The sequence below is a fragment of the Micropterus salmoides genome, unplaced genomic scaffold (assembly GCF_014851395.1).
Source record: "Micropterus salmoides isolate LMB-PRFRI ecotype aquatic unplaced genomic scaffold, ASM1485139v1 Ms_hic_scaffold_7, whole genome shotgun sequence".
Taxonomy (NCBI): Eukaryota; Metazoa; Chordata; class Actinopteri; order Centrarchiformes; family Centrarchidae; genus Micropterus; species Micropterus salmoides.
The window spans coordinates 20,091,101-20,102,286 of record NW_024044459.1 but is presented as its reverse complement, the minus strand read 5'-3'; the positions used below and the strand labels follow the sequence as shown (position 1 = coordinate 20,102,286).

The window sequence follows — 11,186 nt, the reverse complement described above, 5'->3', positions numbered from 1 at the left end:
AGAATTGTGATGGGTTGGTTAAATTCTTGCAAAAACAAAAAGTATGGAGTCCTTTGAATTGATTAAAACAATTATTTAAAGGCATTTTGATGGCTGACTTGAAAGCTTCCATTAAGTATATTAAAAGATTACTTGTGCCGAGATGCAGACTACATTACCAATAGCCTAACCTAACACAACAAAAATGAAAGAAAGACTGCTCTTTTTGTTTACTTATTGTGTGATTCTGGTGAGTTAAGTAGGAGGTCCATCTGTTTTTTAAAACAAAACTTTATTCAACAAGTGTACACACAATGATAAAAACATATAAAGGCAAAGAATACAAGAGTGCTGATAACAGTTAACATTAAAATATAAACATATCTATGGAATAAAACATTGAAATAATAAATAAGCAGTAGTTTAACATTTAAAATACATTTTTGTTGCTTTAAACGTTTTTATTTTATTATTAATATTTCTATGAAAAAATTAAAATGTAAGAAATCTATATTGCATCTGACTCCCGAATGCATTACTTGTTGCATAAAGGTCTCTGTTTCATGACAAATATATGGAGCAGAGACTGCCAGCTATTTCAATTAGCTAGGTGCTCCCAGTTAGCACATTCACTCACACATGACTTTATCTACAGGGGCAGCGGCCTCTACCTAACACACCTTGCCGTAGGCTACCGCGGTGTGTTTAACCCTTTTTATATACAGTCTGTGGTTTAAGAGCCTGCTGTTTCCTCTCTGCTGCTGACGCACTGCGGGGTCGCTAACCCTAATGTAACACTGCTGCTTTTAATGTAAATTTTCGTAAGTTAGAAAGTTTTCCAGTTCAACTTTCACTCTGGCAGCGTGGAGAATTTTTTTCCGACGTGTGAAACGCCGAGGGTTGCTGCGCCTCTTACTTCAACAAGCTAAGTACTTGCTTCTTATGCTAACTTGCTACGCAGAGTAGATGTCATGGCCATGTTCAGTGTTTTCACTTGGTGTGTGTTTGGATGGCTGTTTTAAGGCCTTCCTGTGAATTTGCCTGTCTTGGTGGTCTGCTGGCTGTTTGCTGTTATTTACAGTGAGGAAAATAAGTATTTGAACACCCTGCTATTTTGCAAGTTCTCCCACTTAGAAATCATGGAGGGGTCTGAAATTGTCATCGTAGGTGCATGTCCACTGTGAGAGACATAATCTAAAAAAGAAATCCAGAAATCACAATGTATGATTTTTTAACTATTTATTTGTATGATACAGCTGCAAATAAGTATTTGAACACCTGTCTATCAGCTAGAATTCTGACTCTCAAAGGCCTGTTAGTCTGCCTTCAAAATGTCCACCTGCACTCCAGTTATTATCCTAAATTAGATGCACCTGTTTGAGGTCCTTAGCTGCATAAAGACACCTGTCCACCCCATACAATCAGTAAGAATCCAACTACTAACATGGCCAAGACCAAAGAGCTGTCCAAAGACACTAGAGACAAAATTGTACACCGCCACAAGGCTGGAAAGGGCTACGGGGAAATTGCCAAGCAGCTTGGTGAAAAAAGGTCCACTGTTGGAGCGATCATTAGAAAATGGAAGAAGCTAAACATGACTGTCAATCTCCCTCGGACCGGGGCTCCATGCAAGATCTCACCTTGTGGGGTCTCAATGATCCTAAGAAAGGTGAGAAATCAGCCCAGAACTACACGGGAGGAGCTGGTCAATGACCTGAAAAGAGCTGGGACCACCGTTTCCAAGGTTACTAATGGTAATACACTAAGACGTCATGGTTTGAAATCACGCATGGCACGGAAGGTTCCCCTGCTTAAACCAGCGCATGTCAAGGCCCGTCTTCAGTTTGCCAATGACCATTTGGATGATCCAGAGGAGTCATGGGAGAAAGTCATGTGGTCAGATGAGACCAAAATAGAACTTTTTGGTCATAATTCCACTAACCGTGTTCGGAGGAAGAAGAATGATGAGCACCATCCCAAGAACACCATCCCTACTGTGAAGCATGGGGGTGGTAGCATCATGCTTTGGGGGTGTTTTTCTGCACATGGGACAGGGCGACTGCACTGTATTAAGGAGAGGATGACCGGGGCCATGTATTGCGAGATTTTGGGGAACAACCTCCTTCCCTCAGTTAGAGCATTGAAGATGGGTCGAGGCTGGGTCTTCCAACATGACAATGACCCGAAGCACACAGCCAGGATAACCAAGGAGTGGCTCTGTAGGAAGCATATCAAGGTTCTGGCGTGGCCTAGCCAGTCTCCAGACCTAAACCCAATAGAGAATCTTTGGAGGGAGCTCAAACTCCGTGTTTCTCAGCGACAGCCCAGAAACCTGACTGATCTAGAGAACATCTGTGTGGAGGAGTGGGCCAAAATCCCTCCTGCAGTGTGTGCAAACCTGGTGAAAAACTACAGGAAGGTTTGACCTCTGTAATTGCAAACAAAGGCTACTGCACCAAATATTAACACTGATTTTCTCAGGTGTTCAAATACTTATTTGCAGCTGTATCATACAAATAAATAGTTAAAAAAAAATCATACATTGTGATATCTGGATTTTTTATTTATTTATTTTTTTTTAGATTATGTCTCTCACAGTGGACATGCACCTACGATGACAATTTCAGACCCCTCCATTATTTCTAAGTTGGAGAACTTGCGAAATAGCAGGGTGTTCAAATACTTATTTTCCTCACTGTACCTGCTTCCATTAACTTGAATGGCTGGGGATGTTGTGTTTGATGTGTGGTAGTGTGAAATGTGATGCTGATTCACTGGTGAACGTCTGAATAGGGTTTGTTGTCCTTTGGTTGTTGTTGTTTACTTTGAGGTGTTTCCTGTTGGCTCACTTGTTACTTTGTTCTCTAATAATATTAATAAAATTAATATTGATATTGTTGGCTAACTGCAAACAGCACATTCTTATTTGCCTGTAACACCGGCTTCTTGGGAAACCTTATTATGGCCTTTGTTGCTCATAGATGTCAGATTTTCTTTACACATTGCATTTCACACAGAAGTTGTGGGCTTATGTGATGGCTTTCTTTTATATTCTTCATATCATCATTAACTATATTTGAACTGCTGTGCTATACTTTACGCTGCTGTAACACTCTGTTGCACTCTTTACCGAACTTAAGCATATATCAATGTACTGATGTTCATTGCTTATCAACCTACATACAGTTTTCTAAGTGATTGTGTGCTCCAAGCCCTGATATACTTGAGATTTGTGCCTGAGTTTGCTACTGTCTGTAAATAAGTAATAAGATTTTGAGAAGCGAAGTCTTGCAACTTTACTCATTTGGGGCTTTTGAGAGTCTTGTGATTGTACATTTTGTTTTTATAATTTGAGAGAGATTAATCCTCAAATTCAGGAGTTAAATGTTCTTGTTTTGAGACTTTCAAGGGCAACAGCAAACCACTCGCCTTTGTTTTGCAAGAGGTTTTGAATCTCTTGAGGTAAACATTCATCTAGATAGCCGTGGAGGTTTTATGAATGCCAAGCCAACCCACGCAAGACCTTCAATACCAAAAATAGAGCTAGTCAAATACAGCAAACAAAACACAACAGAACAATAGCACACGGCACAGCACCTTTGCCAGCAGGGTGATAGGGCACGGGCTCCGATGATTGATGATGAGAGAGTGGAGTATCCCCTCTCCGTTGTGATGAGAGGCTATAAGAGCGAAGAGAGGTGAATAGGGATTAAATGAAGCCATGAAGGTGCAGAATATCCACCATCTGATACACACCATGTTTTATTTACACCTTAGACATGACCCATTACACATAAAGCACATCTCCTCTAGCTTTGCTACAGCATGAGGAAGCGAAAGCTTATGTTAGTGTATTTAAATGTGTCTGCATGGTGTATTGTATGATTTTTGAAGTGGGGCTGGATGAGGCACTTATCCGTAGACAGTGTGTTATCTGCAGCAGTTGGGAGAAGCAGGGAGTACTGCCACACAAGCTAAGCAATGTATTGCTGACAATGGGTCAGCAGCAGCAAAACATAGTCACCTAAACGAAGGCCCACTGGAAAAAAATTAATATCAGTTCAAGTGCTTGTTTTAATTAGAATATTTCTGACGGCAATTTCCTTTGGAACTACATTTTCTCAACCATAGAACCTCCGGATACCTCTGTGTAAGCGCTGTGCACTGTATAAAGGAAATGTAGCAGTGCCGGTACATCTGTCCAACTCTCCAAACTGGGGTTGTGCTGGCCACCATCTGCTGCAGGTAATACACTCATCACCTCATACAGCCACCTCCAAAAAACCCAAACTAGGTATCCCTTTAAGTTGGAGAAACAGTAACACCGTAAAGGTATTCCACTTGCATTACCCACTTTGGGTTTGGGGGTTTAGGGTGGGGAGGGTTAGATGGCTTTTTCCTTTTTGTTTACTGTCCTCCTCATTTTATTTTCATGAGATTAAATGTTCATTACCGCAAAGTTCTTGCAAACCATAACCATGTATTTTACTTGACCTTTCGTAGAGTAAAATTCAATAGATTATTTTTACCTGGTGAAGGTTTGAGGACTGACACGCTTATAAAGTAAGTGATCGTCCTGGATTTGTTTTTCCACATGATATTTTTCTATTAGGAAGTTTGTAGTTTTTTTTATTTAAAACAAAAAGACATGAAATGATGAATTGTAATCAGACAGGCACATCCTTCTCGTCTACTATGAACAACATAAATGGGTAAAAATGATAAAATGCAAACATTTTATTGTGAAAGTTAAATATCATCTGAAAAGAAAACAACTCAAACAGCATAATTGTCAATGTTAAACATGTTTTTCTGTGGTAAAACGATGCCCTTGTCATATATGCCCCCAAATTACAGTGACTTCATGTGTGCCTATACCCATGCTATGTATTAGGGTGAATGCGAGAGTACACATGTGAGTGTGAGAAATTGAGACTGACTAATCAGTGCTACAAATTGATTAGTTTCTTCACTTAGCCTACTTCTTGTTTGAGCAGTCTCCTACTCTGTTTCTGCACTTCCTCCACTACGTGTGTGATAATTATCATAGACTCTGTGGATATTTTTTACTACTGTTTTGTCAGATTAGGTTAACTCCTCTGCCTCAGTGTTTACCACCAATTATAAACACCAGAACAGGTGGGATGTAGTGCTCTTACGAAACTTTTGCAGCTCGGCAAAGTTATGTGACCACATTTTGTTCCATAGTTGAGTCCACGGATGAGATGAAGAAGTTTGATTAATGGAGTTTGATTACTGTTTCAAAAGGAGTTTGATTGCTGGCTCTGATATTAACATTTTTTAGCATGATAGCATGTTGAAACTCCTTATCAACTCCTCAATTCTGGATTATCGTATGTTTTCTTTCATTTCAGTAAAAAGACAACATCGCTATGAGTGGAATTTTCTTTCCCTATCGCTACAATCTTTGAAGAAAACAATACTTGTTCTCCATGGTGATTTAACTCAATAAACAGACGTGTCAGTTATTGCACAAACAGCTTGTGTTGTTATGATTGAAGATTTGATTTTTCGCAATGTTAAAACTTAGTGAGAGTTAAATACAGTTCATGTGGCTGTTTTTGATTTGGTCAAGGTGGATTTCTCAGTCCCATTGCCATCTCTATGTGCATGATTCCTATGTTTTTCCATGTTTCATGTGCATACGGCGTTTGTGAATAGCCATGGCAATATTCGTTATGGCGCAGAAGCATATAGTTGTGAAGCAGTGATCAGCTTTTTGACAGATGGCAGGTCCTCACTTCTAAACTGGCTGATATTGGCTGGTGGCTGCGACTGGACAGTCATCGTAAACTCGCCATATGTTGAAATATGCTGGACAGATTGAGGCATGGGGGCAAGTGTATTTAAGGGCATAGAGTGGCAAGATGAAACATTCATGAAGGGATTGAGCATATGTTCGAATCATATCATCGTCACGTTATTTCAGGAACTCATAGGAGACTACTTTAAGCTTCCACAGACAAACAGTTGTTTGTTGCACAAGGGAGAAACACTGTACAAGAGCGAGAGCACCAAAGTTACTCATGAGAAGGCTTCAATATTTTGGAACTTCAATCACTTACCAGTTAAGAATAAAAATATTATATACATAAAATGTATGTTTCATTATAATAAATACTGCTTGTAATTTTGATATCTTCTAAATTTGTATGCTCCAATCTGAGTCATAGTTGATTTCTAGATTTGAAAGGCAATTGCTGACCATTTTCTCATTAGGGCCAGAACAGGATCTCCCCTCTAGACCTGCAAATAGTTCCTTTCCTCGCTGTGAATGAATTTCTCTCTGTGGCTTGACGGGTGAGGCAGCAGAAGTGAGCAAGCGATAGAGAGAAGGGGGAATAGAGAGGGAGAAGGAGCGAGAGAGAAGGGGAAAGTGGCTACAGGTGTCAAGACTCTTGAAATTGGTTACCTTCCCTCCCGGAGATGGTGTGTGCAGATGCATGTAGAGGCACAGGTTTGCCTGGACTCGTGTGTGTGTGTGTGTATGTGTGTGTGTGACTCACTAGGGGCAGCAGTGTAATGATTCGTCTTTGGCATCCCTTGAGTGAATACACACTATGACCCACCTAACCACAGGAATAACACATTAAAGGAGATATGTGAATAAGATTTGAATGGAAGATGGAGGGAGAATAGCCTTTCTGACACCACACTGTATGATACTTGAAGCGCTAGCCTTCGGGACAAAGCTAGTCCTGCAGTGACAAGTGCTTGCAGAAAGTTAAAGTGACATTTCAGATTGGTGGCTTGACGTTGAAACAAGTGCCAGGGTAAGGATGGATCAGTGCCTCCCACCAGGGCAGAAAGGAAAATAGAGAAAACGCTGGTTCCACACACTACAAAACCTCTATGTGCAAGAAGTGTAATATATCAACTGCAGCTCCTGCAGTGAGCTAATACTATTAGTGTTTTATGCGAACAGGACACACAGTTTCTGCCCAGACAGCCTGTCCAGAACAGTAAATGTCATTCATTCATTCTGTTTCTCTCCCTCAGTTGAAACGCCACTCAGGAATGAGTGAAATTCTGTCAAATTCTGTTTGACCAGCGATCCACAGTCTTGTTGCTGTTAGACAAGTGTACCACTAAATTGTGACATATGGCACATCCAAAGTTTTGTCTCAAGAATTTTATGTGGAGTAACTGGAGTAACAGGTGATTGCATTGACTAGACACTAGGGCTGAACGATTTGGGGAAAAAAATCTAATTGCGATTTTCTGCCAGATATTGCAATTACAGTTTGATTTGTTCAATTTTCACGGCCTGTCTATTAATAACTAAGTAGCCTTCTTAACCATAGTAGAAGCATAAAAATCAAGGACAACTGAACAAATAAGCAAAATCTGAACAAGTCAGCAAAATCAGGCAGGCAAAATGCTCTTATTCTGAAATGCTCCATGTGGGATGTAAAGCCTGCAGAGAGCGTAACAGAACGGGCTCCCAAAGAGCAGTTATCCGTAGTTGAAGCACACAAAATGACAAATTCACAACACGTTAACAACGTGTAGGCTAAATGTTGCGCTGCTGAAACACTTCAGTGTGAGTTGACGCTGGACAAAACCGCGGCACAGCCGCTGCCTGTATCTGTTCGGCTGGCACCATTATCCCACGTTTTCCTCTAGTTTTGTTTCTTATAAAATGTACACGCTCTGTGCCCGCAGATCTGTCACACAAGAATGACAATGGAATAACTCTGTAACTGCATGTCTGTTTAAAACAGATCAGATGCGCTGTATAATTAACCTACATTTTAATCGCCATGTTCACGGTTAGCTATTCGCGTTCTTTTAAATCGCAATTTCAATTTGATAACGATTAACATTCGGGCCTAATAGACCAATGTGATTCATCACATTATCTGAAAGCAAGGTAAAGCCAAAGCTAGACTATAACTATTCTTGATCATGTACAGTGACATTTTTTATTATTATTTATGATTAATCTATCTTCTCAAATAATCAAATACATTTACATAGGCTATAAGTCTTCAAATTGCTGTTAAATTGAATTGTTGTTAATTTTTCTATAGAAAACAAAAAAACAAATCTTTGAGCACATAAAAATTATGATAAAATTATTCATGATTCTTGGTGATGGTGATTAATCTCAACACATTTCAACACATAAGGAAAGCAGAGCAAAAAGCAGAAACAGACGTTGGGAAAGTTACTAAACTTTAAAATTAAAAAGCAAATATTTGTACAGTCAAGGCAGGCAGGAAGAGGTCCAAGCTTGAAATAACTTGTAGTTGATTTTTTGCATTTAACAGCTGTCTACTTCTGCTTACAGTCAAAAAATGTGTGCTCCTGAGTGCATGTTGTGTTGCTAAGGCAATCAAAGTCCCTCTGCTGTAAAGCAATGAACGATATAGCCCTGTTGGTCAAAATCCAAGTAAATAAATTATGTTGGTTTATCTCACTCAATCGCCCACAAAATAAGTTTGGGCCATGAGAAAAAATCTTATGTAAATCCCCCCCCCCACCCTAGAGAAAGTGTTTGAAAACCACAACAGCAAGTATTGCTTCTATTGACCCATGCAGGTCCTCTGAGTTCCTGGCCACGTGCCACGCATTACTGCTTCTCCATCACCAAACAGAGCACTGTTGGGAGGTACTTGTTGTTCACCCACCCTGGTAACCAATTAAAAAACAGCTGGAGTTTTGCAGAGCCATTGAAGATAAGGGCCATTCTCCAGGGTGCAGCATTCGCACAACTGCACCACATTATCCTCAAGGGATAATCAACAGCCAACACCAATACCATGCAAATCAGAGTGAAAGGAGTGAAAAGAGCTCTCCTCAAACTGGTTATATGCTTTCAAAGATCAAGTAGTGCTGGAACCTGACCTTTTTTGTTGTTGTGGTAGACTCTTACTAATAGACATATGCATCATATTAGCATGTAATTATAATACGGGATCCCAAAATCAAAACAATATATACACAACATTGCATTTGATTTTTGTCAAGCATATAAACAAGTGCAGTAGAGTATGACGCTGCATCCAGGGATATCTGTATCTGAACAAAGCATACTGCAACACCTCAGACTGGGGAGGTAGCAACACAAAGTGTCCTAGTGTTTGAGGACCCAACTTTAACAGTCTCACAATCCATTTTGGGCCTTGACTGATGGTTAAAGAGACCCTGCTGGACAAGCCATCAGGAAAACTATCATGCAACCGGCAGCTGGCTCAGCAGTACGCGCTGGTGATTTAATTGGAACAAACCACCATTAATGGTGATTGCATCTCTCATGGGTCCATGGTGTTTGCATTACATGTGTATTGCTCTGTGTGCACAGCCGCCTCATAGGTCTTGTAACAAGACCATACATTGAAGGAAATAGGGTAGTTGTAGTGTTTTATGCCTGCTGCTATAATGACATGCTTCAGTTAAGGCTTGTTAGGTTTAGCTCAGTTCAGGCTGTTAGGGATTGCTGATTCGGTTGGGATTCTGTTATTTAAGGAGCACAGTGTTTAGTCTGTTTATGTTTCAAGATTGTTTGATTCCTTGATTTCATTCTCATTCATAATTATTATTTTTTTTAAATGTCATCTTTCACATGGCCTTACCCACAGTGGTTTACCAATATTTTGTAAATTATGACCCTTAATTGAAGCAAACTTCAGCTTCATAAATCATATTTCCATATCTGATTGACAAGGAAAGTTTGTTTACATATTCATCAAATGACTAATCATTTTTCTTGAATGTTTGCTGGGACTTTGGATGCTAGAATGTTACAGTTCGAGTGACTATACTCTTTCCTTTGGATTTCCTTGGATTTTGGATGGAAAATGTCTGCTCAAAAGGCCAGACTATCCTGTTTCACATACAGTGCATTATCTATAGGACTTACCTGTTTCTATTCTGTTTCTCGGTGTACATAGGAAACAGGTGTATGCATTATGAAGTTGTTCAGTGGCTTTATCTCCTTTTGGATATCTTTCCCCCAGCCAGAGACAGATTGAAATCATTTCAGGTCAGGCCGCCAGGAGTTCACAACGCAGAGAGGTCCACAGCTCAGACGGAATCTCTGATCCCCGATAACATCTCTCCACTCTCTGCTCTGGCATTCCCTTCATCTTTCCCTTTTCTGTTTTCCTTCTTTTCTTCTTCTCCGCTGGCTTCACCCAAGCCTTTTAGCAGCCTAACATTTCTGATAAATAAAGAATTTCTGTGGTGCACGGGTGGTGAGGCTGCAAAGCGGTCACCACAGAGAGATGGGTTCAATCCCAGGTAGTGGGACCTTCAGCTTGGTCTTGCATTCCAGCAAACATAATTGGCAGTGTTTGCTTGTGGGACGCAAGTGAGGGATCATGTCCTTGTTGCTTGACCAGTGATTCAAGTGGTTGGTCAGGGTGGTTGCATAGAGGTGTGGGATCATGGGGTAATAGTGTCAGTTATAATTCTGAAGAGTAATTGATTTAATTAGGAAATGAGTAAAACTACTAGGTTTGTGCAAGTGCCACAGTGAATGTACCTTAATATCAGTGTGTTTGTATGAATGTGGGAATGAATGCTTATGTGTGTTTCTGCGAGGGCTTACTGTGTCCTCATGCATTTTTGTGTGAGCGTGTTTGTGTGAGTGTATGTGTGTGCATGTGCAGTCGTCTAATAGTGTCTCTCTCTAATCCTGGTTTTATCTGCTGGTCACTGAGGTGGGAATGGAACCAAGACGTCAGTCATCTGGCTGACCAACCAAAACCTCTTTATTTCCACTGTCACTGGAACCCATTTGGAGGGGTGGGGATTTATTTGGGCTCTCTTATCTCTGCAGTCCAGTCAGGAATCATATAGCTGAATTCGTGTATCTATTCCACCCTCTGGATAGAGTGAGGGTAAAAGAGCCCTAAAGGCTAAAAGTCCTTCATGAATATGTTCCACAAATCTGCAGCATATGTCTGATAACATAAAAACGCCAACCCTAAATGCATGCAATAAACAGCACATTTCTGTCTGGGAAAATGTGCTGCATACTTACTTCTGTAAAAATAAATAAATATATATAAAAAATATAGTTTTATATATAGTGTGGTGGTTGAAAGCTGTTGTGGTTGAAATCTCTGTACTTCAGAGACGGTGATCATTTTATTAGCTCCTGCCTAAAAGGACTCTGATTATCCCCAGAAAAAAATACATTCATTGAGGTATGATTCACTTAATGTAGAAGTTTTTCT

General features: G+C 40.1%; 1 long non-coding RNA gene across 1 annotated transcript; it reads left to right on the top strand.

Moving 5' to 3' along the window:
* Nucleotides 1-456: 456 nt before the first annotated feature.
* On the top strand, nucleotides 457-5,479 carry LOC119892204. Its single transcript, XR_005442524.1, has 3 exons — nucleotides 457-908; nucleotides 4,111-4,224; nucleotides 5,355-5,479. It is a non-coding gene; the product is annotated as an uncharacterized LOC119892204 (long non-coding RNA).
* The last annotated feature ends 5,707 nt before the right edge of the window (nucleotides 5,480-11,186 follow it).